Below are 18,915 nucleotides of genomic sequence, written 5' to 3'. Positions count from 1 at the left end.
GATAGATAGATAGATAGATAGATAGATAGATAGATAGATAGATAGATGCACTATATTTATATCTAAATGGCAGTAGGTGTGGGATGTGCAGATGGATGGACCAGTGGATGATCAGAAGGAAAAAAAGTAGCAAAGACACACTTTGTAGATAACTACTTTACTCTGGTCACTGAACTTTGAGCTTCCTAGGCATTATCTCATGTAATCCATCTGTGATGGGCATGGCTATTTTGCCAATTTTGTATATAAACTGTTGACACATTATCAGAGTTAGAGTTAAAACCCTTGGGTTTTCCACTACCCTACACTGCTTCTCATTTAAGGTCACAGTAAAAATCTGAAGACACTCCATTAGAGAATGCAAGCCATACAGAACGTCAGTGTGTACTTATAAACTATGCCCTCAAATCTACTCAGCCTTTTAACACATGCATTCTACCGAACTCCAGGATAAAAAGGCAAGGGAGAGCAAGGGATGCCTCCCCAACCCTTCTCCACTCGATGGTGAGCAGGCAAGAAGCACATTTCGATTCAATATTGTCTCTCGCTACCTCTATTCTTCACATCCTCCATAGTTCCCACATTCCCCCTCCCAGCCAGTTTTTTACTCCAGTGATTCTCCCACTTTAATGAACATATAAATTGCCTAGGATTTTGTTAAAAGCAGATTCTGGCTAGAAGTGATGGAATCTGAAAGATTCTGCAGTTCTAACAAGCTCCCAGGTGATGTCAATGATGCTGGTCCCAGGACCACACTCTAGGTAACTAACCTCTATTCTAGACCCCATTGTTGGAGAAAAGCAAATCTTGTTAGACATAAAAAAATAGTATTGTTCTCTGGACACTAAGAACATTTAGTACACATCCTAAGAAGAAATATGATCTGGACATGGGAGATTTGTGCTATATATATATTTGAAGAAAGAGCATCTGTAAGTCGTAGAACAACCCCCGCCCCCCGCACACCCCACCACAATTCCTTTCTGAATTACCTAGAGTTTTATGCTAGTAAAAGCAAGGCCGGCACAGTAAAGAATAGATGCCATCCTGATGCTGTTCAAATATATATTTACTTCTTATTCATGATTTTCACCCATTTAATTTTCTCTGAGAGATTATTCAGGTCACTTTTTAAATGAGTTTCAATGTTTCCAGGGCTGCAGCTCGTTATAAAAATGTTCACAGCAGATAGAATCTTGCTTCAGCACTGCACTATTTTAGAGCTGGCAGACACAGAAATCGGTATGCAGATATTGTACCATAAACATTAATTTAGTATTATGTGGAAGGTTGATTGATTAATAAATACATAAGCCAGGAAGCCTAATTTAACTCTTAATTTTTTTATTTCACAGAGGGAAAAATAAATCTGCAAGTGTTGATTGATTGAGAGTCTTAGTATGGTCTAGACAGCAATGGAAAATGACTATGAACCTGGGACTTTGCAAACTGCATCATTTGCAAAACAAACCTGATCAACCAGTTTCATCCCACAGTGATTGATGGTCAGAAAGAAAGGCTGTAGAGATCATGGAGGAGAAGAATACATAATCATCTGAGGAAGCAGTGCACCCTGCAGAGTGGTTAAAGAAGAGGGAATGAGTGAATATTTTTAACTCAGAAATGGACACAAGTGAAAAAAATGCACTTGAAATTTTAAAAATTAATGTTTATTAGAGCACTCCAGTAAACAAGCAAATTAGAATTAGCACATTGCACTTCTAAGAATGTGCAGAATATAAATATATCTTAGCTTTTGTGGTCTCACCGCAAAGATTGTGGGATGTAAAGAACCAGCTTACAGTCTTGCTATGATTAAAAGGTCACATTTAGAACCAAATGTTCTGTATCCAGATTTGAATAATGTTGAATGTTTTCCTAAAAGCAAAGGACACATACTCATTGTTCTCTCTTTGAAGAGTAGCAATTAAGCTGAGCAGGGCAATTACTTATAAATTAGACCTGTTTTCCTTTCCAGCTCATATTTACACAATGAGCATTAAGGTCAAGTTTCAAGCCCTAAGCCTCAGAAAACTGACATCAGAATCACCAATACTGTTAGTATTTAGTGTGTCCATGGAGGTAAAATGTGGAAGGAAGGTAACACTGGAGGGCCTGCTGTAATAAGAACTGTCAAATATTCCACCAGAGATTCTGACCAAAGGTTTGTTACTAACCCTTTGTTTTATTAATCCCACTTTATGCATGAAAAAAAAAACTCAAGTTTAAGGATGTTCGGAAGATTGGCCAGTGCTACAAAAACAATGGCTATTGGAAGATTGGCCAGTGCTACAAACACAATGGCTATTAAGTGGCAGCACCTCGCTGATGCTGGACTGCAAAGCAGGATCTTTCTACAGAATGCATGGGAATGACCTGCCGAGCTTGTTAAAACAGATTGCTGAGCCCTGCACTCCGAGTCTCTCATCAGGCAGAATATTAGTTTCCTATTGCTGCTGCAACTAATTACCACAAAGTTAGTTGCTTAAAAACACATAAATTTGTTATCTCCCAGATCTGTAGGTCAGAAGTTCAGGTACAGCACAATTCAACTGGCTGTTCTGCACGGAGTCTCACAAGGCAGAAATTAAGGTGTCAGCAGGTCTAGGTTCCATTCCTTTTTTCTTTTTTTTTTTTTTTTTTTGAGACAGGTTCTCACTCTGTTGCCCCAGCTAAAGTGCAGTGGCACAATCACAGCTCACTGCAGCCTTAACCTCCCAGGCTCCAACGATCCTCCCACTTTAGTCTCCCGAGTAGCTGAGACTACAGATGCATGCCACCACGTCCCACTAACTTTTGTATTTTTTTGTAGAAGCAGAGTTTTGCCATGTTGCCCACGCTGGTCTTGAACTCCTGGATTCAACAATCCTCACACCTCAGCCTCCCAAAGTGCTGGGATGACAAGTGTGAACCACCACACCTGGCCTTATGTTCCATTCTTTATTATTACTTTTTAATAGATACAGGATCTCACTCTGTTGCCCAGGCTGGAGTGCAGCAGCACAATCATAGGTCACCTTAACCTTGAACTCCTGGGCTCCAGCAATCCTCCCACCTCAGCCTCCCGAGTAGCTAGGACTACAGGTGCACATCACGAAGCCTGGCTAATTTTTATACTTTTTGTAGAGATGGGGTTTTGCCATGTGCCCAGGCTGGTCTCAAACTCCTGGCTTCAAGCAATCCTCCCACCTCGGCCTCACAAAGTGCTTGGATTACAGGCTTGAGCCACCACATCTGGCCAAGCTGTGTTCCATTCTGAAGGCCGTGAGGAGGAACCTCCTTTCAAGGTCATTCAGGTCATTGCCTGAATTCGGTTCCTTGCAGTTATAGGACTGAGGTCCCCATTCCTTGCTGGCTGCTGGTGAATGGCTGGAGGCTAGAGGCCGTCTCCATTCCTTCTCATGCTCTCCCTGTGACCTATCCAGCAAGCATGGTTCCACTCACACTTTGAATTTTCTTGACACCTCTGCTGTACCTCTCTGACACCAGTCAGGGAAAGTTCTCCACTTTTAAGGATTTACTGTGATTAGACTGGGACCACAGAATAATCAGGAATAAACTTTCTATCTTAAAAGTTTAGAAACTTTAATCTTCTGCCAAGTTCCTGTTGCATGTAATATAGTTGCAGAATCCAGGGATTCGGCGGTGGACATCTTTGAGGGGCCATTCCACCTGCTACAATGATCCTGGACTGGGACCCACCCGGAAATATGCCTTTCTAACAAGTTTTTTTATGTTAGAAACTTATCTTCGATGCTGATGTGATGCTGCTGATCCATCCTTTGAGGATGTCTCTACAGTAGCTGCTCCTACTGCAAGTTCGGTTCATGGCATCAACCTCACCCGGGAGCTTGTTAGAAATGCAGGACCTTGGGCCTCCTCCCAGACTTACTGGGGTAAGAAGCTGCAGTTTAACAAGATCCCCAGGTAACTCGGTGCACATCAAAGTCTGAGAAATATTGCTCTACAACAGTTAAAAACAGGGAAAAGTAATGGAGTAATTTATGTTTTATTTATTCTAAAAACCTTTTAGATAGACACAGGTCTTTTTTTGTTCAGTTATTGCCCTTTTGTGTGAGAGGGTGGAGAAAGGTATCTTACCTGTGAAGTTGGTAAAGAATTTCTGCACTGTCTCTTCAGCTGGCTTTAATTTACCCACCCTCACACTCAATTTTAATACAAAAGGGGGCAATCTCCCCGTGAACTCAGCCTTGAAAATGTTTGGCATCCTTGAACAATTGCAAGCTGGATTTTGTTATTCACTGGGCTTTCTTGACCAGGACATCCTGCCTTTGGTCACATCCTAGTTTGATAGGAATAGATTAAAACTGACTCTCAGATGGGTTCTGGAAGGAGCCACAGCTCTGGCCATCCTCCCTGAGCAGAGACAGAGTGAGTCCATCAGCGGCAGGATACTCTGCCTTGACTTCACCGCTAATCATATTTCCCCAGATCTGAGAAGGGACTCAGCAGAATCTAAGGGCCCCAGAGGAGAATCAGATATCATTAACCCTTTTATTGGGGATGTTATTGGTTTTCTGTGAGTTACCATTAGAGGAAAGTGACTGCAGTTAGAAGATATTGAAGAAGACTGAAGACTGTGTATTTATCTTGTGACTAAACACACAGCAAATTTCTACCTTTGCCTCAAAAATTCCTAAATGGAATTACTGAAACATAACTGTTACATATACAAAGAAGAGTGGGCTATGTTTCAAGATGTAGACATTAACTGTAAATTAACTATCTCAAACTCTCTCACTTTTCTTAATTTAAGCTGAGAGAAGAAAAAATGAAAATGGAAAGAAGTTTGGAGTGATCATAAGAACATAACGAGTACAGTAAAGTGCCATCAAGTAAATGCTATTGGGAAAATACAAACCAACAAACAAACCTCTCTCTGTCTCTGTCTCTGTCTCTCTCTCTCTCTCACACACACACACACACACTCACACTCACTCTACTCTTTCTTTTTTAGTGCACAGAGCTCCCTCCAGGTGATAAGGTCCATAGTGTCTGCTGAAACCAGCTGATAATTTCAGACGGAGCACAAAGATTCATGTAAACCATCTTATTCCCAGCACATTCTTGCTATCCTTGCACTTGTTCCTTGATCAGATAAGGAGACAGTGGGACCATTTTCAATCCTTAATCTGATCCTCCAAAACATTACTAAATATTCAATAATAAAAGTGTTGTATATTGACAGGGGATGTCAGTAGCCCAAAAATGTTTAATGAAGTACCTGAAAATACAGATAGATTATACCGGCAGAGTCAATAAGACAACAGCCATTCAGGCAAGACATGGCACAAAAGCCAGAGGTGATAACTGCCCCCAAAACTTAAAGAGAAAAACACTTCCCTGATCAATGCAATTCTCCCACCTCCCTTTCTGAAAACTATTTACTTTCAGAAGTATTTACCAAAAAAAAATAATAAAATTCACCATTTCCTGAAATCTGAATATTGTTTGTCTTCTAAAACCACCTGGTAAAATAGCTTAGCTTTCCACCCATCACTGACGCCCCACTGTTCTTTTCCATCTGTGTGCACCAAGGGTGGAGAAATGGGAAAGATCCCAGATCGAAGGTGGGATCTCCCTGGGGTCATTGGGGGAATGCAAGATGACCTTTCACTAAATTATATGACTGTTGGAAAGCAGACAGGGGTGGCATGGAGAAAATAAACCTAAAATCATTTTTCCCTGTAACTGGGCTCTGGGCAATATTTGAATTCCTTTTGATAACAATTAGACTGTGGTGTAGCTCTTCTTTAGAACCTAGGAAATATTACTGGCATTCGTTTTGGATATTACTATTCAAAATGCTGCTACTGATTAGTAAGTCTCTTCGAGGTTATAAACGCTGGAAATAAAATGCTGGAAAATGATACCAGAATGAAGGAGAACATAGAGATAAGACAACTGAAAGCAAGCTATAATTTGGAATTGGATTGTTTTTTCTCTAGCAGGTGTTATTGGGCCAACAGGAGAACTGGAGTGGGACCTGAATATTAGATGTTAGTAATGCATCAGTGTTAATTTCTTGACTTTAATGGTTGTTTTTGGAAATGATGGGCATTAAATGATACAGAAAGAAGAAAGAGGAGGAGGAGGGAAAGGAGGAAAGGAAGAAGAAATAGAAGAGGTTCTTTTTACTGTCCTCGCAACTTTGCTGAGTTGGGGATTGTTTTAAAAATAAATAAAATTATATAAAAGAAACTCAATAAAATAAATCATTTAAATCTCAATACCTTTCTTTGTGATTTCATGCACTCTCAAACCTGCAAATTCTGCAACTACTCCATTAATGCAATGGCTTTCTGCATCAATGACTTATTGCTTCATGACAAATCACCCCAAAACATGGTGGCTTAAAATAACAACCATCTATTTAGCTCAGAATTCTATGGGTCAGAAACATTGAATGGGATCAGCTATGCAATTCTTCTGCTAGGCTGGGCTGGGCTTACTCATGCGTTTTCAGTGAGTTGCCAGTCCCACTGGGAGCCCCTGCTTCTGGGGATTGCCTGGCTGTCAGCTGAGACCACGAAGGCAACTAGGCCATGTATCTGTTATCATCTACCTAGCTAGGCTGAGTTTTTTCCCCTGGCTGCTCAAGGTTCTACAAGCACGTAGATAGTAAACCCCATGCACATCTTCCACATTTTCAAGTCTCCGCTCGCCTCACAAGTGCTGCTGTTCCATTGGCAAAGCAAGCCACATAGACAAGCCCAGGGTCAATGTAGGAAGGCCCCATCAAACTGCATCAATATTGGGTGTCATTACAGCAATCAAGCCAGCACACTCCCAAATCTCCATTTCTAATTCTGCTTTCTCATCCTACTTAAACTGCCTGCTAGACATCTCTTCATGGTGTCCTCCCTGAATTTCAAATTTCACTTGTATGAAATTCATCATATTTTAGCCAACACAGGATAATGAATAGAATGAGGCTTCTAGTCAGCTCTGGGTTTGAATTCTACTTAGTGTGAGATTTCGGTTTAAGCTACTTAGATCTCTGAGAATGGCTTCCTTCTATTTTCAACAAAAATAATAATAAATATTTGATAGTTATTATGGGGATTAAACAAGATAGTGTACTGTCAACCCTTAACACACAGTAGGCATTCAATAATTTTTTTGTATTCTCCACCCATTACCTAGAGAAACCTACTACCCTTTTCAAATTTCTTTATTGACGTGTTCTCACTCATCCAGGCTGATGGAAACACTATGGCCATTTTCACATTTTCCTTTTCCTTTGCCCATTCGTATTCAACCTGCCCACCTAATGGGTTATCAGGAAGAATTACAATGAAGCACGTAACAAAGTGCCTATCAAATCATAGTTCTTCTCTGTATTTTTTTTTTTCATTTTTAAAAGGCTTGTTAATAATCAAAATCAGTTCATTGCATTTCTGCAATTTTACTCAACAAACATTAAGTATCAGGGATGAACTTGTCATCTTTTGGGTCCCTTACCAAAGCTACACATCTTCCTCCATCTTCCGTGTCTGTCCCCTGTCAGCACCAACAACCAGGGGCCTCAGGACACGACCCTGAGAGTCCTCCTTGACGTGGTTCTCATCTGCTTCACTCAAATAATTCACCACAAAGTCCTACTGATAGAACTACCTGGCTTCAGTTTCATCACCACCACTGACTCACTGATTGACACTGGACCAGTCACTTAATCTCTCTGTTTCGGTTTCCTCATCTGTAAAATGCGAGTGATAATAACAGTACAGGATGCACTTAGACTGTGCCCACTACCTACCCAGCACTTTGATAGGGTTAGCTATTACTGTTGGCCCCCGAGTCCTTCCTTCTCTCTCCATCTCTGCTTGCTGCTACCTCAGTTCAGGCTCTCACCATCCCTCTTGGGTGTGAGTGCCATTCATCACCCTCTAACTTAAATCCAGCACCTGATGTCACCTCTTCTAATCCATCCTCCCCGCAGGCACCAGGGAAATCCGTGAAAAAGGACAAGCCCAGGATGCCACTTTCCTTCTAAAAGCCCTTCACCTACTGCTGTCTTCTCAGACTATTTGGACTGAAGATCAGTTTGTTTCCTAACCAAGTTTCAGTAACAGAACATACATGTGTAAAACAGTAAAAAGTATTTATTGGAAAAATTTAATACAAAAAAACCAAAACACATACAAAATAAAAGCCTCAAATTTTAATTGTCACATGTCATGGGCATAAAGAGTCTGTCAAATTGCTGATGGGGCACGGTGGCTCACGCCTGTAATCCCACCACTTTGGGAGCCCGAGACAGGCAGATCGCTTGAGGTCAGGAGTTCGAGACCAACCTGGTCAACATGGTGAAACCCTGTCCTGCTAAAAATATAAAAGTTAGCCAGGCATGATGGCACATGCCTGTAATCCCAGCTACTCAGGAGGCTGAGTCAGGAGAATTGCTTGAACCTGGGAGGTGGAGGTTACAGTGAACAGAGATCATACCACTACACTCCAGCCTGAGTGACAGAGCAAGACTCTGTCTCAAAAAAAAAAGAAAAGAGTCTGTCAAATTGCTGCAAATTTTCTAAACACACAGTCCCGATTTCTCCACTCATCTCTTCATGGACCCCTGACAAACAGCTACTGGACTGAGAGCTGCCCTTTGAGAAGCACCTAAGTTAGGTCCAGCTAGTTTTTTCCTAATCTTATCCTCCAATCTACCCTTTCCCCCACACCCAACTCTTCCTGCAAAATGTTATTCATGCATTTGTGCATTCATCCACTTACGTATTATTTATTTATTTATTGACTTGGGTTTCCCCAATGTATAATCCATCTCTGTTCCTTCCCACATGCTGCTTCCTCTTCCTCTTCACATTTTTGTGACCAGAAAACTCCTAAGCAGATGCTGCATGATCTATAGTCTTCCTATCTGCTACTCGGTGTTGCAGCTGCCTGCCAGGCCCTGTTTCATCCCTGATACGATGGTTGGTTGTCATCACCTTCCTCGACACTGCTGTATGGCTGCCAGCTCTCTGGTTAGTGTGGTCTCTCCCTGCCTTAACAGCTGCAGGCCACTGAGTCCTGCTGCCTCCACCAACACTGCTGCAGCACTGGTGCTTCTGTAAGAAAGGAAGATTTCCTCCTTGAATTACTAAAGCCATTTGAGCCTTTTAGTGAAAGCCTGCTTATTCCATTCCTCTCTCCTTTCTCCTTAGGTAACTGGGGAAATGCACTTGAAGACAGCTTCAGAAAACATTTAAAGACACCACCTGGTATCTCATCAACTTTGCCGAACACCCACCCTGTCTGTTATTCAGCCGGCTGCAATAAAAGCAGAAAGAAAAGCACATCCCCACCAGAAAAGCAGCACTTGGAGCCGTTCAGGAAAGACCAGGATCGTGGGATTGTACTGGTGGTTGGGGTCATTCAAGGAAGAGCACTAAGTTGGTGACTAGGATTTTAGTCTTGAGAGACAATTCTCCGTTGGTCTTTCTCATTTTCACACATCTTCTCAGCAGAGGCATGACTGCCTTTTTTCTCTTTTCAGAAATGTACAGGAACAGTTGAAAGGTAGGAACAGTGTCTTCTGGAGCAGAGGGAAGAATGTTGTACAGTACAATAAAGATGTCTCCACGCAGGGCATGGTGGCTCACACTAGTAATCCCAGCACTTTGGGAGGCCGAGGTGGTTGGATTGCCTGAGGTCAGGAGTTCCAGATCAGCCTGGCCAACATGGTGAAACCCCATCTCTACTAAAAAAAAAAAAAATACAAAAATTAGCCAGGCGTGGTGGAGGGTGCCTGTAATCCCAGCTACTTAAGAGGCTGAGGCAGGAGAATCGCTTGAACTCGGGAGGCAGTGGTTGCAGTGGGCTGAGATCGTGCCATTGCACTGCAGCCTGGGTGACAAGAGCAAAACTCTGTCTCAAAAAAAAAAAAAAAAAAGATAATGTCTCCCTCCTCGGCAAAACTTAGGTAGGTTTGCTTGCATTTCATTCATTACCAAATATTGGTGTTCCCTAAACTGAGGGTTTCTCAAATACACGTGTAACATCCAGGGCCCCGCATGAGTTCACATCCTTTATAGGGACATGGATGAAGCTGGAAACCATCATCCACAGTAAACTAACACAGAAACAGAAAACCAAACACCGCATGTTCTCACTCATAAGTGGGAGTTGAACAAGGAGAATACATGGACACAGAGAGGGAAACATCACACACTGGGGCCTGTCGGTGGGTGGGGGACTAGGGAAGGGAGAGTATTAGGACAAATACCTAATGCATGTGGGGCTTAAAACCTAGATGACGGGTTGATAGATCCAGCAAACCACCATGGCACATGTATACCGAGGTAATAAACCTGTACATTCTGCACATGTATCCCAGAACTTAAAGTAAAATTTTAAAAAATAAAATAAAATAAAAATACATAAATAAATATATCTAATTAAACATCCAGGACCCCTCTGTGTGGCCCCGTGGGACTTGGGAGACGAAGGGAACTGACGCAAGCATTCATCGCATGCCACTTGCTATGCAGGAAGTCCTTAGGAAAAAAGTCCTTTGTCTCTTACCCAGGAGTGTTGTGCCTTCTATCAGCATCTGTGAATCAGTGGCAGGCTTCAGTGTTAGCTCAAAAGTGGGGTAAAATAACACAGTTCTTGACATTTAGAGGAGGTCAGGGAACTATTTCACACGTCCCACTTGAGCTAAGACATACAGGCTTTGTGTAAGTTAGCCGTAAGGACATTCTAGAAGACAAGGAGAAAAGCACATAGCAGGGCATGGCGGCATCACCTCATGACACATTTAGGAAAATTCAAGTAGAACAGGATGGCCAGATCATCGCCAAAGATTTCGCAGACAGCTGTGAAACTAAACTGATGTATTCAATTTAGACTTAGGGTTCATTTTGAGTTAAAATTTTTAACAGCATTAAGCATAGTCTAAATTAGCTAATGCAGTGCTTCCCAAACTGGTGTCAGAGAAAAACTTTGTAGTTTTCCTTGTAATGTAGCATTAATCCTGTGCCAAGAAAAATAGACTTTCCTTGCACAATTAAGTTAGTTTGTTAACGGCAAGCGAAGTTCGATACTTTTTTTACTGAAGCCCTTCTGGATACTTTAAAATGTCAATCAATATTTTGAATCACCAGATGGGAACTGTAGCATAGAGTCTAGCTAGCCCCAGCTAATCTGATCAGATATCCTTTGTTTGGGGAACCCTGATTAGCATTTCCCAGAATCATTGTTCTGCTCCTCCTGATATGAGTAATGTCTGTCTATCCATTTAAAAATCACTATATCATTATTATAAACAAACAAATAAAATTACAAATGAGTAAAATTAATCTTTAGCTGGATTTAGTTTGAAAATATATCTATGGCTTAGGATTCTGTGATCCTAGCCTTGATCACCTAAAGAAAGTGAAATTCTATAGAGGCTTGCATGCATCTGTTCTCTGCTCCAATGACTTGAAACATAATAAATCATTTCGTTAATTGCACAGGAACATGTTAACTCATACACCTAACCTCTAGTTGACTAAATTGTTGTAAGAACAATTTACATAATACTGAAATATATATGTGTGTGTGTGTGTGTGTGTGTGTATAGTACAATAGAACACAGAAGTTTGGAGGTTTACCCTGTATAATTCAGACATTATTTACTTTGCTGAAGAATGCCTTCAGAGTCTTATTACACTCTAGGTCATTGAAAATATAGTATTGCACACCTATCATTTTAGTATGGAAATATATATATTATATATGTAATAATATATGTACTATATCTGCATTCATATATATTATATATACACTGAAAATACCTAGACAAGTTTTTCTTAACTCTAAAACAAAAAGAATTAGGAAGCCAAGCAGGGCAAATTTGATAGCCCTTTGATTGTTGGCCATTTTATAGCTGAAAAATGGCTTAATTATTGTTACAAGCACACACTAAAATAAAAAGCAAATACTGTTTCCTTAAAGTTGAAGGGAGGATTAATTGAAAAGCTCCACTGGCCAAAAATGTTTGGAAGAGTTTGTCATCATCTGCTTCAGCCTGTTGAATGGCAGAAATTCAATGCACTGGCTCGCCAATGTTTTGAAAAAAGGGGACTCTAATCTATCATTACCTCACCATTGAATCCCCCCCCACCACCATATTATCATGTAGAAGATATTCAGTCAAAATGTCTATTAAATCAATAAATGAATGTTTCACCTTATAACTGATTTGATAACTGTATTGTACAATTTTTAGCACATTTGCTGATTTTTATGAAATTCCTTACCACCAATCCAGCTGATTCAGATGACTAAAAAAGTTTGTTAGAGAAACAGAGAAAATACAAAAGAAATGTTTAAATGATTTATCAGAAGCAATAACTAAATTGCTAAAATCCTGAGGATTATATAGAGTGAAACACTACAGTACAGCAAACATAGATAACATTCTGTTTACACAGATATTACATTTAAGTTGAAAAGCAAACAAAATTATCTTTATAGTTTCTCTTTTGTAAAATCATGGATAGGGTTTTATAATTTTCATTTATTTCAACTCTGAGTTTCTCATATGAAGTAGTGTTTATTTCATATAATCCTCTGGATTTTAACAAAGGAATACTTTGTTATTTAAAATGTCATGCTGATGAGTGAGAAATATGCTGAAATCAATAAAAGATTTAAACTGCATAGGCCAGTTTTCTTTTCCTATCTCACAATGATTCTGTCTCCCCATGTCCATGGGCTTTGTCCCTCCATTGTTTGTTAGTCTTGGCGCCACCAGGATAATCCCCAGCTGCAAATTTCTCTTCCCCGATTTGCATGCATGAGGACTCACTGCCACCCAGAGCCATAAATTATTTGTGCATATTAGCCCCATATCATGACCTTTCATGATGAAAAAAAATGATCCCCAACCTCAAAGGATTTATTATCTATATGGAGAGAAAGTCAAATGCAAAATTAACTGTTCTGCAAAATGGAATTCATTTCCTCATCCATTCATTAAGTCATTATTGATTCATTCGGCAACATTTATTTACCGCATGTGAAGGTACTGTTCTGTGGAAGATACTGTGGATATAAAGACAAATAAAATATCTCGGTCTACTGCCATCCTCCTACTTCCCTGCCTGCCTTTCCAGAACCCTGGCTTTGGCTTATGTCTAGGCTCTATAGTCCCTCAACAACCACGAAAGACCGTTGCCTACAGTTTTCCCCAGGACCCTCCAGCCCTATAAGTAGTTGCCCAATCTTCCTCAAGCACAATTTTTTCAACTCCCCTCTTCGAAAGCTTTTAACCCCACAACCTAGGAAGTAAATTATAAATTCTCTAATTGACAACAGTTGAAGCCCCTTGATATGCTGGCCTGTATCTATTTCCAGTTTTAAGAAACTAACATGACAGGAGTGACTTGCATTGCCCTAGTCCTTTCACACATATTATTTCAGACGCAGTGCCCTATGAATTATTTTCACAGTAACATTGGAGATTCACAGAGCACTGTCATGTGTCTCCCAACACAGTTCATTTTCCTCCTGGGCACACTGAAGACTATTTCTAAGCCCCTGACATCTGGGTGGAACCATGGGACTGGTTCAGGTCTATGGAATGTGGACAGACTTAATGTACTTCTACACCTGCTCCCTAAAAGATTGCCCACACTCTTTCCCTCTTTCTTCCCCTCTGGTGGTGAATGTGGAGACCTGTGTGGGAGACAAAGGCATCTCAAGATGAAGCACTTAAAACTCATTCTGTAGCCGAGCTTCCACCCATAGAAACCAAGTTAAACCCTGATGTTAGAAAACATTCCATTTTTATTGTTTTAAGTCCATGAGATTTCAGAGTTTGTTTGTTATTGCAGTGTAAGCTAGCTTATTCTAACCATCCAGGTAGAAATTAACTACATATTTTTAGACATGAGAAAACTAAGGTTCCAAAAGGCAAATGACCCCCAAATGCATATGGTTAATAAGTAGAAGGATTATGTATTAGTCCATTCTCACACTGCAATAAAAATATTACAAGACTGGAGAATTTATAAAGGAAAGAGGTTTAATTCACTCACAGTTCCACATGGCTGTGGGATGCCTCAGGAGACTTACAATCATGGTGGAAGGTGAAGGACCTTCTTCACATGGCAGCAGGAGAGAGAAGAGTGAGGAGCAAAGAGGGAAGAGCCACTTATAAAATGATCAGATCTCCTGAGAACTCACTCACTGTCACGAGAACAGAGATTTGGATGGGGACACAGCCAAACCATATCAGACTATGAACTCAGATCATCACTTTCAGATCACTGAAACTTTCCACTTCATCCTCTTCCTTTTCTGCCATTCATGCAATGATCCCCCTCATGGGACATTTAGCACAGCTACATGGAAATGCTTCCTTAAATGCACAGTGCACTTCCTCACGTCCATCCTTTGTCCAGAGTAGTACCCACGGAGAAGGCTCTTCCCTCATTATATGCTTTGAAACCTGTACTTCAGGGTCTGACTCAGTCTCCACATGAAGCCTTTCCTGCTGCCCCTGAACAGAGCATTCCTCTCACCTCTGTGATCATGCAGAATCTTGCCCCTCACTTTCTCAGAACTCCTATAATATCATAGATCTGCATATACTGTCTCCCCATTAAACCAAAGGCTTCTCAACGACAAAGACCACGTTTTATTCCTTTTTGCACAACCCACTTTGTCTAGCCCTGTACCTTGTGCATGAGGCGCTCAATAAATGTTTGAATTTAGTTAAATTCACATTTTAAAGCCTTTAGAAATTTTAATACATTTTCCACTTCTATTAATTATTTTAAATGATCCTGGCCCCAAGACAACATTCAAGGTGTCATGACTTCTCTTTTGAAAGTGCCACTTCAGTGGCAGCATTTCAAAGACAAAAGACAGGCACTATATGCGGTATTGGGTTTCACACCACTTTGCACATAAGTCACCCAATAATCATGTCAAATGAATAAATGTGGTGGTTTAACTGTTTAATCTATCATTAGTACGTGCATGGACTTACAGTGAATGTCAATGAAAGTCACTTCTGATAATAATACAGAAGGATAATATATGCAAAGGATCTCCGGACATGATGTCCACTTTGATCTTCTTTTTAAATGCAATACTTTAGTTCTGATTTTTAAAGTGTACTTTGAAATCCTCTGTTCTTCTCTAATGAGCCACTTGATTACATAACAGCCTTGCCTTGTGTTTTAGAAATGAATTTGCAGTGTCTCTGTTAGCCAGAGCTGGACTTTGGAAATATGAATAGTGAAACAGATTATTAACAAGCACTTGCTCTTACTTTACTTTTGTTACCACAAACCAATTTACTTCCGCAATATTTACCTACTAAAAACAAAGTACACAAACTGGAGCACGTCTTTAAAAATGAATTGCTTCTAAATAAACTTTAGATGCAATTAGAATTATGATACTTATTATGAAGGGCTGTATCCCCTTCCATTTGGCACTAGTGACAAAGGTTAAAAATGCCCTTCTATAAAATACCACATCATTAAATAAAGCAACTCTGTAATTACCCACTACACAACTGGATAAATTCCAAGTTTTGTAATTATTTTAACGTACGTATGATCTACTTGTACAAAAAAATAAGTCCAAAGGATAGAAGAATAGATTTTATCTTCAGCACGATTTAGTTTTGTTCTCACTTCTGGAAATTCATTCTGCTCCTTTTGTTTGAAAAATTAAAATAACAAACATCAAGAGTTTTCTGCTCTATCTTTCTCTTTAAGTAACGATGCAAGCATATGGCTATAGAACGTCAGGTTTTCTGCCTGTGCGTTACTAAAACCCATCACTGGGAATGAGACATAAAGTGGTATCTAGCATATTAAAATCTCAAGCCCCACAAGCAACAGGTGCAAGAGTAATGCCTAAGGAGAAGCTGAAGGATCTCATTATAATAATCTGATGGAGGCAAAACTCTGTAAATGGCAAATCCTTGTTTCCCAGTAGGATCAAGTTACACCCCATGGAGGCAAAGTCCCACCACTTCTCCGGTGTTGCACTTCCAAAGGTTTCCATCTAAACTGCACATCTTTTCAAAGTACCAGGAGGCCAGGCTCTCTCAGCAAGGTCCAGATAAATGTCCAGCTACCTCAGGGGTTCCCGCCATGTCCCCTCTGCTACACTGAGAAGAAGGCTATCACCTGTGGGTAACTCTACAGAAGGAATGCATTCTGTACCATCCAACACACACTGAGATGAAAAAGAGTAAAAACATTTTTAAAATCATCCTTCAGAATTTCCAGGTCACTGAACTTAAAATCATGGTGATGACCAAGTACTTTCATCAAATATCCATGAAATACCTTAGGCATTTTTCTGAGTGTAAATCCTAATACCTTGGCCAGCTTTCCCCTTTGGGTGGGTGCCCTTGTTGACTATTTAGTTATTAACTAAGAAAGTGGTGTTCTTGCTGTAGGCTCAGACCACTTCCCCACAGTACATTGAGCAAATACCCCCAAATTCCAGGAAGCTGCATGGACTTTCTATAAATGAAAAATCTAAAAAATAATGGCAACTGTTGAAGTTGCATTCAGAGCTTACTATTGGTGCTTGACAACTTTTCCAGAAGATCACCGTTACCTTCTGGAAAATTGTAAAACAGAACATGTTGACCAGTGAGTTACAGGGTCCAATTCCAATACCCCTCAGGGACTCACCTCCCAGTTTGAATATTCAGACCCGGGGAGAAAGAGGGCTGTGTAATGACTGCAGCAGTTCAGGCAAATCAGCCTGTATTTGTCTCTCAGTCTTCCCCCTTCTGAGTTTTGGAATATAAATATACAATTAAGTTATCTGATTTCTACACATATTGAACACTAAATGTAAGTTACTTGGAGCAATTAAGCATATATCTACTTGGTACTTACCATGCCAGACAGCCTGCTACTGTTTTACAGAAATTATCAGTTTTAATCCACAGGACAAGCCCACTAATTTTTTTTCACATGAGAAAACTGAGGTTCTAGTAATTTAAGTGACTTCCTCAAGGTCACCCAATAAGGAAGAAATATAACTGGACACCTGTCTTCACAGCCCATGCTTTCTACTATGACATATTACTTTTGTGGATTTTAAGTTCAAAATGCTGACTAAGTTTCTTAATCTCAAAACCTTGTTTTCTTTGTTGGTAAAACTGTAACATTTCCAAAGTCATGGTTAATAATCGACAATGGTGGGTACTGAATGCTGGATTTGGGGCTCTTTTTCCATATAACATCTTCAAAAGACACTGGACACGTGGTCTTAATCTGCCAATTTTTTCCGCCCTCTAGTCTCCTCCCTCTCAAAACTTGGGGATCACCCTGAAAGCATCTTGCTTCTCCCTGACACACATCCCATCCATTAAAAAGACCCATTAGTTCTACTTTCAAAATATCATTCAAATTCATCACTTCTCTCCCGCTCCAACAACAGCTCTAGTGCTAGTTGCCATCATCCTCCCATGAGGCTGAGTGATAGCCCCTCATCCATTCCTTTTCCTTCCAATCCCCCCAGTAGAGAGGAAGCTTTTGGAAATGCAAATCAGTTTATGATACCTCATTACTTAAAACCCATCAGCTACTTCCTGTTTCATTTGGGATTACCCCGGTCCTTTCTGACCTGCTTTCCCTCATACTTCTTTGAAAACATCAAGTTCCTTCCCACTTCAAGGGTTTTATACACACTATTCCTTCTATCTGGAACACTCTTCTTCATTCAGCTTCAAAGATACTTCCTCATGGGAGATTCCTGTCCCTTTACTCCCATTTAAACTGGGTCCTCCCCTTGCCCTCTACTATGAACTGAATTGTGTCCCCCAAACATTCATATATTGAAGCCTTAGCCCCCAGTGTGACGATGTTTGGAGATGCGGGCTTTGGGAGATGATTAGGGTTAGATGAGTTCATGAGGGTGGGGCCCTTATGATGGAATCAGTGCCCTTATAAGAAGAGGCCAGAGTGCTCTCTTGTTCTTGCTCTCTCTCTCTCTCTCTTTATCCCAGTCATGATGTAAGGACACAGCAAGACAGTGGCTGTCTACAAGCCAAAAAGAGAGCCCCTACCAGAACCCAACCATGTTGACATCCTGATCCCAGACTTGCAGCCTCCAGAATTGTAAGACAATAAATTTCTGCTATTTAAACCACCCAATCTATGGTATTTTGTTACACCAACCTGAGCAAACTAATACACCCTCTTTGGTAGTTTTCCTAGTTAAGATATGGGCTAAACAGCAATAATAAATAGATCAAAAGATACAGTGATTTAAAAAAGATGAAAATTCATTCTTCTGCCTCATTATAATCCATAGTCCAAGACTATATGGGACGTTCTACAGTCTACAACTCATGGTTTCTATCTTGCAGTAGAAGGCTGCAGGTTCAGTCATTATCTTCCAGCCAGCAGGAAGCAGGGAAGGACCAAGAGAATAGACATGATTCCTTTTTGAGGCACACTCAAGAAGTGATAATAAAATTAATAATAATAATTCTGTTTATTTACCATTGGCCAGAACTTAGTCACTTGGGCAAGTTGCAAAAGATGCTAGATGCTTGGTCATGTTCCTGGCTGAAATTCAGGCATTCTCTGATTAAAGATGGACAGAATGGAATTGATGAAAAGCTAACAGTCTCTATATTTTCTCTTCACAAGTTGTATTTCAATTAATAGTTACCTATTTATTTGGTTGATAATTTGTTCAATGACTCTCTTCTCTTTTGAACATATGCTTGATAAGGGGGAAACATTATACATACTTGGATCAGCACAATGTTCCCATGCTGGGCACAGTTGCTAGAATACATTGGATGATTCATAAATATTTGATGATTAGATGAGTAGAAAATGTGTTCTTTAAGCCTCATGAAATCTAATATGTCCACCTTCTGCTAAATAAACTCCTCAGGGGATAAAGCAT

At 40.3% G+C, this 18,915-nt stretch overlaps 1 long non-coding RNA gene across 1 annotated transcript in view; it reads right to left on the bottom strand.

Annotated features, from left to right (window-relative positions):
* LOC131383334 (uncharacterized) overlaps positions 1-12,158 on the bottom strand; it is a 49,236-nt gene extending 37,078 nt beyond the window's left edge. The window contains exon 1 of the long non-coding RNA XR_009213318.1: positions 1,472-12,158. This is a non-coding gene — a long non-coding RNA (uncharacterized LOC131383334). The remainder of the gene's footprint in view (positions 1-1,471) is intronic.
* Between the last annotated feature and the right edge of the window lie 6,757 nt (positions 12,159-18,915).

The sequence above is a fragment of the Hylobates moloch genome, unplaced genomic scaffold (assembly GCF_009828535.3).
Source record: "Hylobates moloch isolate HMO894 unplaced genomic scaffold, HMol_V3 SCAFFOLD_4, whole genome shotgun sequence".
Taxonomy (NCBI): Eukaryota; Metazoa; Chordata; class Mammalia; order Primates; family Hylobatidae; genus Hylobates; species Hylobates moloch.
The sequence above is the reverse complement of the archived record's forward strand: the minus strand, read 5'-3'. Positions and strand labels throughout refer to the sequence as shown.